General features: G+C 39.2%; 1 pseudogene; it reads right to left on the bottom strand.

Annotated features, from left to right (window-relative positions):
• Nucleotides 1-402: 402 nt before the first annotated feature.
• LOC128735953 (DNA-directed RNA polymerase III subunit RPC1-like) lies at nucleotides 403-15,665 on the bottom strand (annotated as a pseudogene).
• Nucleotides 15,666-15,885: the final 220 nt, after the last annotated feature.

Genomic DNA, 15,885 nt, shown 5'->3' with positions numbered 1-15,885 from the left:
CAATAGCATATACATATACATTAAGGGAACACGAAGATCCCACAAAATCTTTCAGTAATGTTGTTAAACATCACCTTTTCTCGATGGGATTTTTAGAGAAAATAGCTAACAAAAATCAAAGTTTCAAATTTATTCTATTGTCAGATTTTTTATTTATATATTTATTTTTTATTTGAATGTCAATATATTTCATTATTATAGTTAGGATTTTTTTTCTTCTTACAGTTGCTCATTTTGAGACAAATCATAAAAATATTAATCAACGGCTTAGTTCTAAGTCTCATCTAACCAGGTTAGATAGAACTTCATTATCTTTCGCATTATGACCGGTTACATTATCAGAATAAAAGTCAACAGGATAGCAACGTAGCTCCGGTATATCGCAAGCCAGCGAGGGAATCTTCAAGAAGTTACGAGTTGAGCAATCAGGTGCTTGCCACTATCGGTTGAATGCTTATCATCGATGGAAACAAAATTGTTTCCGGTACTCGGGTCCAACGTACTGAGCTCCTGTTTCGACATCCACTTCGGTGGAATCTTCGTTCCGAAATCATCCACGCAATTGTCGGTAAACGGGGCGCAATTCTCATAATCAACTCTAATACGATCGTTCATCACATCGTCTTTGTAAGCACGAACCAAAGTTTCCGACCACTGTTTTTATCGCTATAACCTCGGGTCAGTAAATTACACGCCAGAATATGCATTGTTGGATTGTTGCGCTCTTTGAACGAATTTTGACTGCCATGCTTCAGCGCAGCAATCAAAGCACTAGTAATCGTTTCGTGTCCAGAAATGTGTTTGGCCTTATTTTGGATACAGTAGCGACCACGACAGTATCGAATTCGACTTTGATTTAGGAGAAAAAAAAAGTAGCTTAATCGCGCCGCAACTGTACCCAACCACACTGTCACTATCTTGCTGATCGACAGAAAACCGATGAAACTAGATCCACAGAATCACAATCCAAAGCCATCCAGTACTTGAGCTAAAACTGTCACCGTCAGACGAAAGTTTGCCGGTTCCGGCCGGCAGCGCAGACGACAAACTAACACCGGCCGCGGATAGTTGGTTTTTTTCTCCGCGACACTCGCGATTTCATCGCTCTTTTGCTCCGAAACGCTACCATCCTACGTCGGTTTTGCCTTTGCCATCGTCATCTCGGGAACTGCTGGTGGCTTTGAACCAGAGAGCGAACAGTTCGCCTTGCTGTGAGCTGATTTGTTTTTTAGTTGACCATCCGCTAGAACTTGGTCTATCTCGGTTAATCTTCGGCAGCTGCTATTGTTATCTGTAAAAATGATTTACTTCTATAAGTGACTTTGTTAAAATATGTGAACAATGCTTAATTTAAATATCAATAATTCTATTCAAACGCCCACAAAACACTATTTATGACAATTTGTGAAATTAGACGCCTCCAAGAATTCGTTGTGCATTTGATGCAGAATGAAAGCATTCCAGTTTTGAATTAAACTTGCCATTATTGCCAGGACGGTACGTAACAAGTGCAGAAAGTTGCTAGTCTGGCAAGCTTGATTTCAAGTTCCAACATCATAGCACGTGGCGCAAAAAGCAAAGCTCACAGGCCAGAATGAACTCCTTTGCGCAACAATGCGACCAAATTCCTTTCCTCGACGGATAAATAAAATAAAGAGTCAAGTACAGTCAAATCTCGTTTTACGTCCACTATTGGGGGGACGTAAATCAAATCGGTCGTAAAAAAAGTGGACGTTAATTCAAATTTCGGACGTAAAACGAGAGGACGTTAATTCAAATTTTGGACGTAAAACGAGAGGACGTTAATTCAAGTTTTGGACGTAAAAAAAGTGGACGAATTGACATGGAATAACTCGTGATCCTGACCGTATAGCACGTTGGTGTCTTCGACAAAGTTGTTTAGCAGATCAAGGGCTTTTCGTCGGATTGTATGGATTATAGAATTGTCTCACTACGTGGCGCTAGTGTATATGTAGTACTCTTATGCAGGCCATATCTTGCGCTGCTGACTATCTAGAATGTTGCGGTCTTCGGGAAGTTTACGCAAATGACTGACACCTTCAAGATGGTATGGAAAATAATGCAGAATTCGCTCATTACGTGGCGCTAGCGTATATGTAGCATTCTTATACAAGCTGTACCTTGCTCTGCTGGCTATCTAGAAAGTTACGGTCTTCGGGAAGTTTCGAAAAAATTTCTGTTTTATTTGTATGAGAGTCCTTATCCTCGTACCACAGGGGTAAGGGGTCTCAAAGCATCGTAAAATAAATTCATGTCTCCAAAAACACCCACAAGCCAAATTTGGTTCCATTTGCTTGATAAGTTCTCGAGTTATGAGGAAACTTATATTTCATTTGTATGGGATCCCCCTTCTTAAAGAAGGCAAAGGCCTAAATTCACTATAGAAAAAAATCTTGCCTCCAAAACCCCTTACATGCCAAATTTGGTTCCTTTTGCTTGATTAGTTCTAGAGTTATGAGTAAATTTGAATTTCATTTGTATGGGAGCCCCCCTCCCACTAGCGCCACGTAGTGAGTCAATTCTGCGTTATTTTCCATACCATCTTGAAGGCGGCAGTCATTTCCCGAAGACGTTAATTCAAATTTCGGAAGTAAAACGAGAGGACGTAAATTCAAATTTCGGACGTAAAACGAGAGGACGTTAATTCAAGTTTTGGACGTAAAAAAAGTGGACGTTAATTCGAATTTTGGACGTAAAACGAGAGGACGTTAATTCAAAATTTGGACGTAAAAAAAGTGACGTAAAACGAAACACGTAAAATGAACGGACGTAAAACGAGATTCTAGTGTACTCCATTGTCAAAAAGTTTCAGGGTAATCCTCGATCAGGTTTGGTATCAAAGCCAATTAAAATTTTATCCATAACGACGAGGAACAGTAGCGATGAAGGTTTGTAACCCTGTCTTACTCCTGTAGCAACCCTTTTAGGGCTCACAGAAGGATCCAATCCACCGGAAATGTTGGAGTTTCCCAGATATTGCTGAAGAGTTGATGCAACATTTGCGATGGCGATACTGGGCAAGATTTCAGCATCTCGGCTAAAATACAGACTATTCCTGGTGATTTACAAGACTTCATATATACAATTTCTATTAATGACGGCACCTCCGGGTTGACACGGTCGATGCGACGTACTGTGGGCATCACGCGCTGCTGATTTTTCTAGTCTGCAGATTTTGAGACTCGGAAGAGTTGTTTAAATGCTTAGATGAACAGTTAGGCTTGTCTCGGTCGGTCGGACGGTCGATCAGTAATTAGCCAGCTCTGCCCGTGGCGACATCCTCGCATTGGTGCTAAGTCAACTAAGGTAGCAAAACTTTTCTACAATAAGTGGATATGTCTGCTGGTAGTGACCCTCTTCAACTAGTTAGTTGACCCTGGCTCTTTTGTCGCGTTTACAGAACTTCTGAACAGCTCTTTCCAGCTTGGAGTATCATTGATGGGTTGCTGTCTCAGTCGCCCTGGTTCGTGCACACTCAATCTTGGTTTTCGCCGTGTTTGGAATCAGGATACGATTGTTTTTATTGTTTATTCGCTCTGAGCCTCGTAAGCCCCTTGGACCTCGATTAGTTCCAGTATTTGGAGCTACAAGCTGCTAGCTTTTCTTACCCGTTGAGCCAACTGGCAAGACAAGTTGTTGGGCAAGGGTCTGTGAAGTAATCTGTGGCCACATTCCGCAACTCTTAATTTTACAAAATTGAAAAGCAAGCTCTCAATTCGAGTTACAGAATGACTTAAATTTTAAATAAGTACGAAATTTCTCTTTAAAGTAGTTAATCGTACTAGATTGAGTTAACTTATGGAAACGGGTGGTTTCAATCCTCAGAAGGTATTTTTAGCTCGGGTGGCACGTTCTTCATATTTATTTTGGACATTTGTGCCTCGCCGCTTTGGCTTCTCATCATCATTTCCCTGATGGGAAGGGAAAAGGATCAGGAAGAATGGGAGGGTTTGGACGGGGGAAAGAAATCTTCACAAAAACATTTAAATAAAAGAAAACCTATACTCCCGTATAGAGATGCCAATACTGGGCGGTATTTCGAAAACCGGTTTTTCGGTATTGATGAAAACCGCTAAAAGTTAATAATCGAAAACTACATTTAAAAATTTTATGATTTGAAGCAGATCTTTCCATAATCAATGGTACTCAATTTCTTTCGGCATAACTAATTGACTAGTTCATTAAAAAAATTTAGTTTTAAAACGCCAAGAGAATTTATCATGTTGTCTCTTAAACGAGAACAAATGTTAATGAATAAATTCTAATGAAAAAATTTGCGGAGGCAAAGAATTTTCATTCAGTGTCCTCGGATAAAGGAAGTACCTTACAGAATTTTATTAGCAAAACATCCTTGATGTCTTGAAGAATATTACAAAGTCATTTGTTTTTAAATCACGAATAGGGCGGTTAATTATAAAACGAATAAATTTAAATATATGAACTTTCTCTGAAATTCTACCAATACAGTAAATCGAACAGCAGTTGTGCGATACCTGAGAGGTGTTCCGAGAGCAGCTCTAGAGTCGTAGAGTTTGCAATTTTTCCGTTACAGCAATTCGACAGCAGCTTGGACTGGTTCTGGCAATGCAACGATTTCTTCATTCTTCATGAACTATTCATCGCATAACTAGTACAGCGTATATTTACTTTTTAGATCGAAGAGATGATTGGAGCACGTAGAATTGGCTCAGTCCTGTCAACAGGCTATTCTAACTAATCAGAAAGTTATTTCTATTCCAGTTTGTATTAGCACCCGAACGAATCCTTCTTCGGTGGTGTGTTCTGACATTTCTCTAGAATACTCCATCAATTTTCACTAGAGATTTTCTGAACAGCTTCACTGTATATCGCACATTCTTTTTTTGTTGCGCAATATTCTTAATAAATTGGTGCATTCAAGTAAGAAATCCAGGAAATCGGACCTGCTCTGCCCTTCGCAAAACGCTATGATGAAGGAGCATACGCCGCTGTACGAAGCTGACAATGTACAAAACCCTCATTTAACCGGTAGTTCTTTACAAACTTGAAGCTGTGACGTCACTCACAATGGAAATACGCGCTCTTGTCGTGTTTGACCGGAAGGTGCTGCGGATGATATTTGGCGGAGCACAAACTGAAAGCGGAGAGAGGGAACGTTTTATGAATCACGAACTACATACACTTGTTGGAGAGATTGCAATCGTAAGGGTAGACGGGGCAAGACCGCCCGCCTAAGCAAAACCACCTGTATAAAAAAAAGTTGTAGCTCAATTTCTAATCTATCTGCTTTAAATGAACAATTGATCTATTACCTACATGTAAAAAATAAAAACATAAATATTTGTAATGATTTTCTATTTTTTATTGCGATTTGGAAACACTTCCAAAAAATAGAGTATTTTTTCCATGCGGGGTGAAACATGCCCACTAACGGGGTAAAACCGCCATAGCGTATAACTTTAACAATATTCAACCGATTTGAATGAAACTGGTGGCATTGGATTCGTGAATTTATCTAATTTAAACAAATTGAACCAGTTTGCTATCAAACAATACATAGTTCCCCGAGATTCGCAAATTCGAAAGAGTGTCCGGCAACCACTCGTATTGGAAGAATATCAGTAATATAGGTACCAACAGTCTTGAAATTGATACCGTATAGTTTCTTTAGACAACAAGATGGATCGGGTTAGGCATCCTGGAGTCAATCTTTAAGGACTAGAGAGGATCTAAGATAAAATATAACAATATGGGTATTAAAGTTCCTACAATTTATCGGGTGGGTCATTTTTTGACATTTCAAATTGTTCTGATTGATAAAGCAGATGCATATTATTTTTCCATTGCTAAGATAATTTGCTATATTTTCATAAAAAATATGTTTATTCCATGATATTTGTTCCAAGAGGGAGGAATTATTGAAAAAAGCTATAACTGAGAAAACAAGAAAATGTCCATAGAGCCCGCGGGAAAATTGGCGATTTAGATTTTTCCAAACAGTCTACCAGCTACAAACACAGCACAGCACATAAGCACATTTATATTGCTTTATGTAAATCTGAGATTTTTTGGTCCAAACTATGCAATTATTTTAAAAATCTCCTTAGCGCACTAGCATTCTGTACAACGGTCTTGCGCCGTTCGTTGTGGTCGGTTTTACCCCCAAATGACCGAGTTACACATTTCACTATTTATTTCAACAAAACTGCATGAACAGTTACCTAATTTAGGTACTGTCGGATGAAGACAGGATCAGAGATGCGATATGGGTTGGATTTACTAAAAGTTTTAACGTTTTGAATAAAATAGACCCTAGGTTCTGCGGGAACAAAGTTATAAAAAACGAAACAATTATAACGAAAAATCTGTTTTTATTTATTTCTCCGATAGTTTATACGATATTGCTGTACAAGGTATTGTAAAATATTGCGAACGCATTCAGTAATATGACTGTCATCAACATTTAACACCAATTTGAGCAAGGCCCTGTAAAAACATGGTGGGCGGTATTACCCCGGCGGGCGTTGTTACCCCGTTTACCCTTATATCTGGCCAAAGTCAGTAGGCTGCGGTGGATTGGGCAAGTCGTAAGGATGCCAAATGACAGTGCGACAAAACCGGGTCTTTTCAACAACCCCACAAGTACTCGGTGGGATCGACGTGCTAGATTGCTCAACCAGATCAAAAGCGACTTGTAACTGCTGGGAAATTAGCGATGAGTGACCCATGGAGTGAACTGAGTTGAATGGAGACAACTGCTTAAAAAGCACGAGGCACTCCGGCTCTATGCTGACAACAGTGAGGTATTTCAGAGGTTTCCCTTTGAAAAAAATTACATGATTGAATTATTATTTGTAGAACTAAAAAAAGCAAAGCAAAGCCTAGCTGCTACATTCCGATTTCGAAACTTGACGTTCTGTTTTTATACGACAAAATTCGCAGCCAGCTTTTAGAGTGCAGGGCAATTGCAGGGCCAGTTGCTGCGATCCTATTGACTCTAACAGCCTCTCTCAGTCGAGATTCGAACATACGACGACTGGCTTATTAGGCCAGCACCATACCTCGAGGTCGACTGGGAGAACTATCAACAATACACTTTCAAAGTTTTACCAGCGATTTAAGCTTCTTGAGTTGTTATTTAATCATGCTAGAAAATACCGGTTTTTGAACGTGGAAAAACCGGTAATTCGGTATTGGAAAAGTGCCTGGCAATACCGGTAAAACCGGTAAAGCATCTCAACTCCCGAAGGGATACTGGTCGTCTTCGAAAAGAGCATAAAGCTTTTAACTAAGTTAGGAAACTTAGCGCCCCCGAGGGGATGACCTAGCAAAGCGTTTAATCCGTCATGCGGAATTGCAAGAGTTAAGCCATTCCACCCAAAATCTTAATCCATGCCCCTTATAAGTAGGCATGAATGAGTTTGGGGGAATGGCATACAGAGCCCTGCGCAGGCCTCTGAAAAGTGCATCTTTCAAAGATGCTGTAAAATGACGGCTTACCATCCTAACTTGGAACCGCAGGTCTGCAAAAGACAGACCCGAACGAGAAAAAGTATCTTGTCCGATTTTGCTTCTTTCGCCGATTTTTCTCATAATGTTTGCCTTTAGCTAACGTCGCCGACGCATTTTCATGAGAAAAATTTGCTAGAGAAGACTCACCGCTGGTTTCAATCCTAGTCAGTGTAGCAAATATAAATTTTTATGTTTACTCTTTCACATTTAGTAAAAGGGAATAGATAACCCGACAAACTTTCCAGCATAATATTCAACACAAAAAACTTGTATTTTTCCATTCTTGATGCTAATTTTGAGTTATATTCGAAAACCAGGAATTTTTCAAAAATCAACCAGGAAAACCGGGAAAAAACCAGGAATTTGAAATCACAGATTGAGTTGCCACCCTGATACACTTTGGCCAGTCGCTCAACCAGCTAGTCCCAGTTGCAAGGGGAGGCAGTAAAATCGACACAACCGTATCTACGAGCCGAAGCTGCTTTAATGGGGAAACAACTGTCAGCCTAGAGCAATTAGACGGTGAAAATTTCAATAGTTGCGGCTCCACTGTCTGCCACTAAAAATGAAATAAAAGCCTTGCACATCACAAACTCCCGGAATGCGTCGTCAATTCATGTTCGACAGACAGCGAATTTGGATCTCGCAGGGTAATTTTTCGTACGATCACCGCCTAGATATCGGGTGTGACTCCGCAAAATTGCACACCCATTTTGTCCTGCCGGGACAATCACCGCCTCACTGTACGTAGCCAAATCAATATCAATCAACTCGCTCTGATGTTAACCGATCAAAATCCGACCCGGTTGATTTTCAATCATACACAGCAAGTCCACCATTCTCTCCGACCGATATAGTTGATACTTGATAGTATTCTGGCGTTGAGACGGTTGAGACACTTGATCCGTACAATGTCATCACATGGTTTACTAAGAAGGATATGGTGGATCATGTAGAACGTCACTTGGAGATACGTATACATGCCGTGTTAAGTGCAAACTGTTACTGAAGCAAGACTTAATAAGATGCTACCGAAGTTGATAACCCTCTGTGAGGATGGTATTGAAGCGACAAAATCCGAATTCCATGGCCATATATTAAGCGAAAAAGGACTATGGATTGGAAACTCGGGACGTGGAACTGCCGATCTCTCAACTTCCATCGGAGCACTCGAGTGCTCTCCGACGTATTGAAGAGCCGCAAGTTCGACGTCGTAGCGCTGCAGATGTGCAGGAAGAGTTCAACGGTACGTACGTTCAGAGATGGACATACCATCTACCAGAGCTGCGGCAACACACGAACTGGGTATAGCTTTCATAGTGATGGGCGAGATGCGGACATGGGTGATTGGGTGGTGGCCAATCAATCCTCGAATGTGCAGGTTGAGAATCAAAGGCCGATTCTTCAATATAAGCATCATCAACGTGCACAGCCCTTACCTCAGAAGTAGGGGAATGCCGTCGTGGTTGGGTCATCTTTTGGTCCAAAAATCTCATTTCAAAAGAAACTTTGGTAATTTAACAAAGGTCCAAATACAAAGGTCTAAATACGAACTATTAATAACTATTTGTTAAATTTCCAAAGTTTCTTTTGAAATGAGAAAATTTAATCACCTGGTGAATATGAATAGCGAGAGCATTTCTAGTGAAACAACCTTCAATAAGAAATGATATGTTGCCGGACAAGAAAAGCAACTGCGTCCACAGAATCGGCCTCTTAGCGGAGCACGTCGAACGCGTGGTTCCAGCGAGTTCACTGGCATCTGCGGTCCCGTAAAAGGGACGTGAGCGTGACAAGAATTGCTGGAAGACTAACCTGACCGATGTATAAGGACAATGGACCATTTGAATGTTACCATTCAACAAATTGATAAAAATATGAAAGTGACAATGAATGAATGAATTTTACGGCAAAATTACGTATTGGGAGAAACGATTAGCAGCTGCTATAGGGATCACGGAGAGCAACTAACACAGTAACGGTGAACGAATTGGCCCGACTGGAACGGGAAACGCAGAATTTATTCTTGAAGCATTTCTTTATGTACAGCATGTTATGTTATAACTATATGTTCAAATACAATGTTTCATATCTCCGAGAATGTTTAACACATTCAAATCTCTGATAAATGGCTTAATACGTTAAAGTTATCTAATAGACCGTCTTATTTATAAACTGACTATACTTTGTGCACATCCTTCTATATACAACTGACACTTATCTCCTCGTCAGACATATCGTCTTTCGGTGGTTTATAGTCCTCAACTTGATCTTCCCGTATCATTCGGCTCAACAATTTAATTCAACGTTCATATTATCGTTCATATTCAATCGTTAAAACCGTCGATCGCTGGTTTTCGAAGAAGACAAAATAGAACCTCTTTGATTTTCCGGTCTTTAGATCACAAACCAGATACAAAACTAAGATTAGCTGGGTGTGCGGCATATATGGTGCCGGAGTGAATAGATCCTGTGAAGCCTGCGTATGACATTCGCACCGATGTTTGGTATCTAGGCATCACACTGCCGTATTTCCATACGTGCCGACGTCGCAGGCTGGTTCCGTAATGTTGCTAAAGATTTGATATTCAGTTAACTGCTCCGCAACTGGTTACCTCCGTGCTAATCACGCCGGAAAGTTTTTTGGATATACCTCCGTAAGCGCGCAGTTTTCTACCGTATTGCGGTGTTACGTTTGTTAAGTTAAAAACAAGTGAGTAAATAAAATACGTATATTTTAAAACAAGTCAAAGTGACTCTCATTCAAAATAACTCAATAACAGCACTTATTTACGCAAAACCAGAACTTTCTAATGTCAACGTTACTTTCAATATTCAAATCAAAACTGACGAAAACCCACTAAGTAATGTTTCAACTGCTTGTACGAAATTGATAATATGAAGCTACAACAGTTAAATATGACATGAACATCTGCAGTTTGGTATTGGTACTTCGCGTTGTCGGAAGTTTATCAAAAACAATCTCTTTTTTATTATAATTATGGTGATCGACACACTCTTGCATGGTCCATACAATCAATTATCTGCATGTCATTCAGCAATGCAACTTAAAAATAAAGAGAAAAAAATAACTCAACCGAATTGATTGGATGAGTTTCCTAAGACAGTCGACTAGATAGAACTTTATCAACAAATCTCGTCACAAAGATGCCAAATGTTGCACTGGGATGGTGTATGAATGTTGAAGAAATGTAGGTATTCCGAAATTTAGCACGCAAATCCCCGAGCAATCTTGGTCGTCTTTAATAATAGATTAAAGAATCAGTCAAACAATGTACTACGCACGTCTTGATATTCATACGACTCACGTGTTATTCTAGGTCGCCGTGGAAGCATTATGTCTATGTGCACTGGAGTTGCCTGAACTGGTATGCTGTGACGGTCCCTGATTTTGTTGTGTACGACTTGAGAATTGCATTTGGTTTACCGATTCTGTGTTTCGATAGCTTCCAGCCTGGTTTATCAATTACCAGCTGCCAGACAAGACCCAGGTAACCAATAAGCATTTCCAATGCAATTTAAAAGCAAGCCAATAAGCATTTAAGTTGCCTTAAATGCTACTTAAATGCTATTTTGGCAAAATATGCGGCTACTTTACTGCTAGCCCTCTAATAGTGCTGACAATGCTTATTTCTAGCTAGTTACCAACAAGAAGAATTTAAATAGAATTGTGGATGCCAATTTACAACAGTTATGTAGTCAAAAAGCTGATAAACAACAACCTGCAGTATAAAACGCCAGGGATGCTAATAAATGGCTAATTTACTGCTTATTTTAATGCTTATTGGTTACCTGGGCGATTTCTGATGTTGATTCTGAGCGTTGTCTTGACAATTACCAGACTACTGTTTTACCTGACTCACTGCTAATATACATGTTATTGAAATAAAACATAACCATACGTTTTATTCGTTTATAACGCATATGCAGCTAATATCGATAATGACTTTTTATAAGTTGTGCTTTCGTTATTGCATTTAACTTGTATTGTCAATTGCAAGAAAAATTGTACCATCCAAAGTGCGATATCGCTCATAAAAGTACTATTTTAGCTTAAATCGTTTCGGTCTCTTCGGCGCACTTTTTCGTTATCTTCCAAGCAATAAGTGCACCGAAGAGACCGAAACGATTTAAGTTAAAATAGCACTTTTATGAGCGATATCGCACTTTGGATGGTACAATTTTCCTTGCAATTGACAATAAAAAGTTGCATAAATAACAATTCAGTTTCACAATACAATTATTACGTACCACTGGCACTTGAAATATAACGTTTAAGTACGTTATTTTTAGTGAGCAAAATCTATACCTATAAAAATGGATTTCTGTCTGCCTGTCCGTATGTTCCTTATAGAATCGAAAACTACTGAACCGATCGGCGTGCAAATTAGCATTCAGGGGTTTTTGGGGCCAGGTAAGGTTCTTATGATGGTTAGAGATCCGTCACCCCACTAAGAGGGGGGGGGGGGCTCCGTAGCCGCAAGGTTACCGAGTCTGCTTTGACAAGCGAGTGGTCGTGGGTTCGAATCTTAGTAGAATCAAGTAATTTGATGTCAAGTGACTTTAGCATGGGTTTATTTTCAGGCCCCTCCACTTACCCTTCCTTCGTGCTGAATTCTATATTTACCATCTGAAGCCTCTTGATAGTGCGAATGTCCCTCCTATAGTTAAGTGTACTGGTCAGTGGTACGGGTGAGTCCTCGCCAGGGACGGCTATACTATGGGATAGTGCTGGCAGCGAGTAATAAGTGGGTAAAGTAGATCAAACTTTGAAGGAAGGGTAAACCCCAATACACGCAAGCACGCACACAATTTAAAATAAGCATATCGTTCACTCAATAGCGATTATAGCAAAATGAAACGCAGTGCAGGTCATACAGCAAACACCTTACAATAGATCAACTATACTGGTCGCAGTAATGAGTCCACACATGGAAAAAAGAAGGGGGACTCCCATACAAATCTATACCTATAAAAATGGATTTCTGTCTGTTATTTCACCATGGCAGTGATTTCCGCTATATGTATACGTTCATGCTTCATCACATTTGACATCACTAGTGTGCATCTTTCATCTATGTAAAGATACAGACCAGCCCTGGGACCTGGTTGCAGTTAAGCAATCCTCAAGGTTATGCCCGTGCGCAGGGGTTCGCCCAATGTACATAAATAAAACTAAAATCAAACTGTTTCAAGCGACGGCAATTTGGAGTCAGGTACGATGCTGCCAATGCTGCCTAAATTGCCCAGCATGGGGCTGTTATGTTAGGCCGTATAAATAAAACTGTTTGATTTGCTTTTCCGTGTAAATCTTATGGCAGAGTTTCCTCTAATTCTTTTATACGTACCCTTTAAAGGACGGAATTTTTCGGAAAACTGTTACTATGAAACAAGTAGGTACTTTTCCTAGAACTTATTTAACAATTGGAATATGAAGTGTAATTATTCAGCTAACATTACCCAACTTTTCTATTTTTAGGAGGCGCACCCAATTTTAGACAGTCTTTTTACCAACAGCTTTCACCTAGTAGTTGTGTGAGCTAGTGGTTAACGGGTTATAGGGAATTATATCCAATTTAAATTATATCCAAATCCATTTACGATTCCCTGCTTTCTACTCAATATTTAACAGAAGAATACAAGAAAAATGACTGAAGTCCTTGGAGCAATTCATCAAAAAAAAAACCCGAATTAATCCACCTAGCGGCGTGACCTAGCCTTTCTACTACAATAATCATTATTTAATTTCTCAGAAACATCTGAACAGAACAGAAAAATAATGTTAACACAAAAGATAATTTTTGCAGACTTGAATGAATATATATAGAAAATTAGAAAATAACCCCCTAACGGGTCTACAGGCGGCCTTTTCTTGTACAATTGTGAGTAACAGCAAGTGAAGAAAATGACAATTGAAATCTGAAATCAAAGAAAGAAAAAACTTTTCGATTGAATCCCACTATTTAATATTTATTTGCAACAGATACGTAGTTCGCCTAAGACGTGCAGGCTTCATCAGTGCCTTATTTCAAAGCGTATACGTATCTGTCGCGAATGAATATTAAATAGTGGAATTTAGTCGGTAAAAGTTTTTTCTTTTCTTTAATTTCAGAGTTCGTATTACACTAAGAGGCTTCAAAAACTTCAGACAATTGACATGTTTCTCACTTTTCTTGAATTTCAATGCAAATTAGAAAATTGCAAATTGTCATCACATACACACGTACATACATACATACATACATACATACATACATACATACATACATACATACATACATACATACATACATACATACATACATACATACATACATACATACATACATACATACATACATACATACATACATACATACATACATACATACATACATACATACATACATACATACATACATACATACATACATACATACATACATACATACATACATACATACATACATACATACATACATACATACATACATACATACATACATACATACATTGAATACAATCAACATTTGATTGATATGTTTTGATTTCACACGTTTTAACGGTTTAATATACGGTGCTCAAGTGTTAAAGTTTGAATAACTTTTGAATGAACCGTCCGATTTTAAATAACTCGGTTTCGTTTGATAGATCTCAGCAGTAATTTTCAAATTAAAATAAAATGCGTGATGTTTTACATTGAATTGATGTTTATATGTTTCAAAAATATGTTTTAAATACTATTTTTTCACATTTCTTTATGTAACTTTCAAACTACAAGGCCAATCGTCATGAAATTTGGAAGTTAAGGGTTTGCAAGACTCCTCTTTCATATGCAATCAATTTTGTTCAAATTGGTTAAGGGACCTGTGAGATAATGAAGTTCCATATTTTTCGTATTTTTATACATAACTTTTGAACTAAAAGTGCGATCAAAATGAAATTCAATAGCAACCTATAGGACACCTAGACCTTTCATTTGACACTAAGAACATTAAAATCGGTCCAGCCATCTCCGAGAAAAGTGAGTGAGATTGAAAGCGTTACATACCCACACACACACATACACACGCACACACACACATACATACACACACACAGAAAATGCTCAGTTTTCGAAACTGAGTCGAATGGTATATGACATTCGGCCTGCAGGACCTTCTTTCCATTTCCGGTTTTCCAAGTGATTTCTATACCTTTATACTATATATTTATATAGTAGAAAGGCAAAAAGTACAAGAAAAATGTTCAAAAGGAGTGACGCTGATTGAGACCGGTTTCGAAACCAGTCGATAATTTCGCTTTATGTTGGTCATTGTAGATTTTTTTTAAACATTAAGACTAGCATATATAAGATTGGATGTTGTTTTTTTTAAATGAACAATAAAAAGTATACTTACAGAATTTTTCAAAATATGACAGCGCCCGATCCTCGAACCCGTTGGACCGTTGATGGCCTGCTGTCCGACATAGATTATCATCTGAGAAATATTAACATTAGAGCCCTTCGAATCCAACTGGGCCATAATGAGGGAACTGTCGGTCGGATGTAGCTCGCGGAAGCAAGCAGCTGTCAGCTCTCGAATGCTGGAAAGTTCTTTCAGTATCACTGCTTCTATTGTTTTTTCCGCCGTGCAACCTGGCTGACATTAGAGTATTCCCTTCTTTGTTTCGGCAATGTACTCGTCACACCGTCTGTAGTCATTTTCAGCAAGGCCTGCTTTTCACCCAGCAGTTTTCGGTTAGAGGTAACACCCCCGACTCCAAACGAAAAACCATGATTCATCATAAAATAGGAAGCCAATCGCCACATCGACCGGATGGCCGTCTTCGCCGAAATCTCTCACAATCACGTAAAACATACAGCTTTTTGTATCAGATCCCATTGTACCTTTATCCATTGCGCCACACATCAGCTCGGAGTCACGGATGAAAACCCACGAATCCTTGATGCACATATCTTTGCCACTGGTATAATAGCGACCTTTCTTCGAGAGATTGGCATTTACAATGCACTGCCTGTTCGGTTTCAGTATCAAATTGAAAATTTGCTTGCCTATCCATATTTTTCTCGGCTTGACTATGGCCGGTTTTGGCAGGTCAATCTTCATATTAGTATAAGGACTGGACAGCATGCAGGCAGCCAATTGCATAATCTGTTCTCGAGTAAGGAATTGATCTTTCTGCGTTAGCAGAAAAGCACCAGTGATGAAATCCTGCGTAGCAGCAAATAGCAACTCTCCGTTTCGGGGTGTCACCAGATTGGATTTCTTCTGCAAGAGTTAATATGTAATGAAGTCAATGAGACACCGTGCCATCCCGCCACGATTACTGTACGCAAGGTACTTCTTAAATACGTTTCCTTTTTGCTGC

Source organism: Sabethes cyaneus, chromosome 2, assembly GCF_943734655.1.
Source record: "Sabethes cyaneus chromosome 2, idSabCyanKW18_F2, whole genome shotgun sequence".
Classification (NCBI taxonomy): domain Eukaryota; kingdom Metazoa; phylum Arthropoda; class Insecta; order Diptera; family Culicidae; genus Sabethes; species Sabethes cyaneus.
This window is presented reverse-complemented; position numbering and strand designations above follow the sequence as displayed.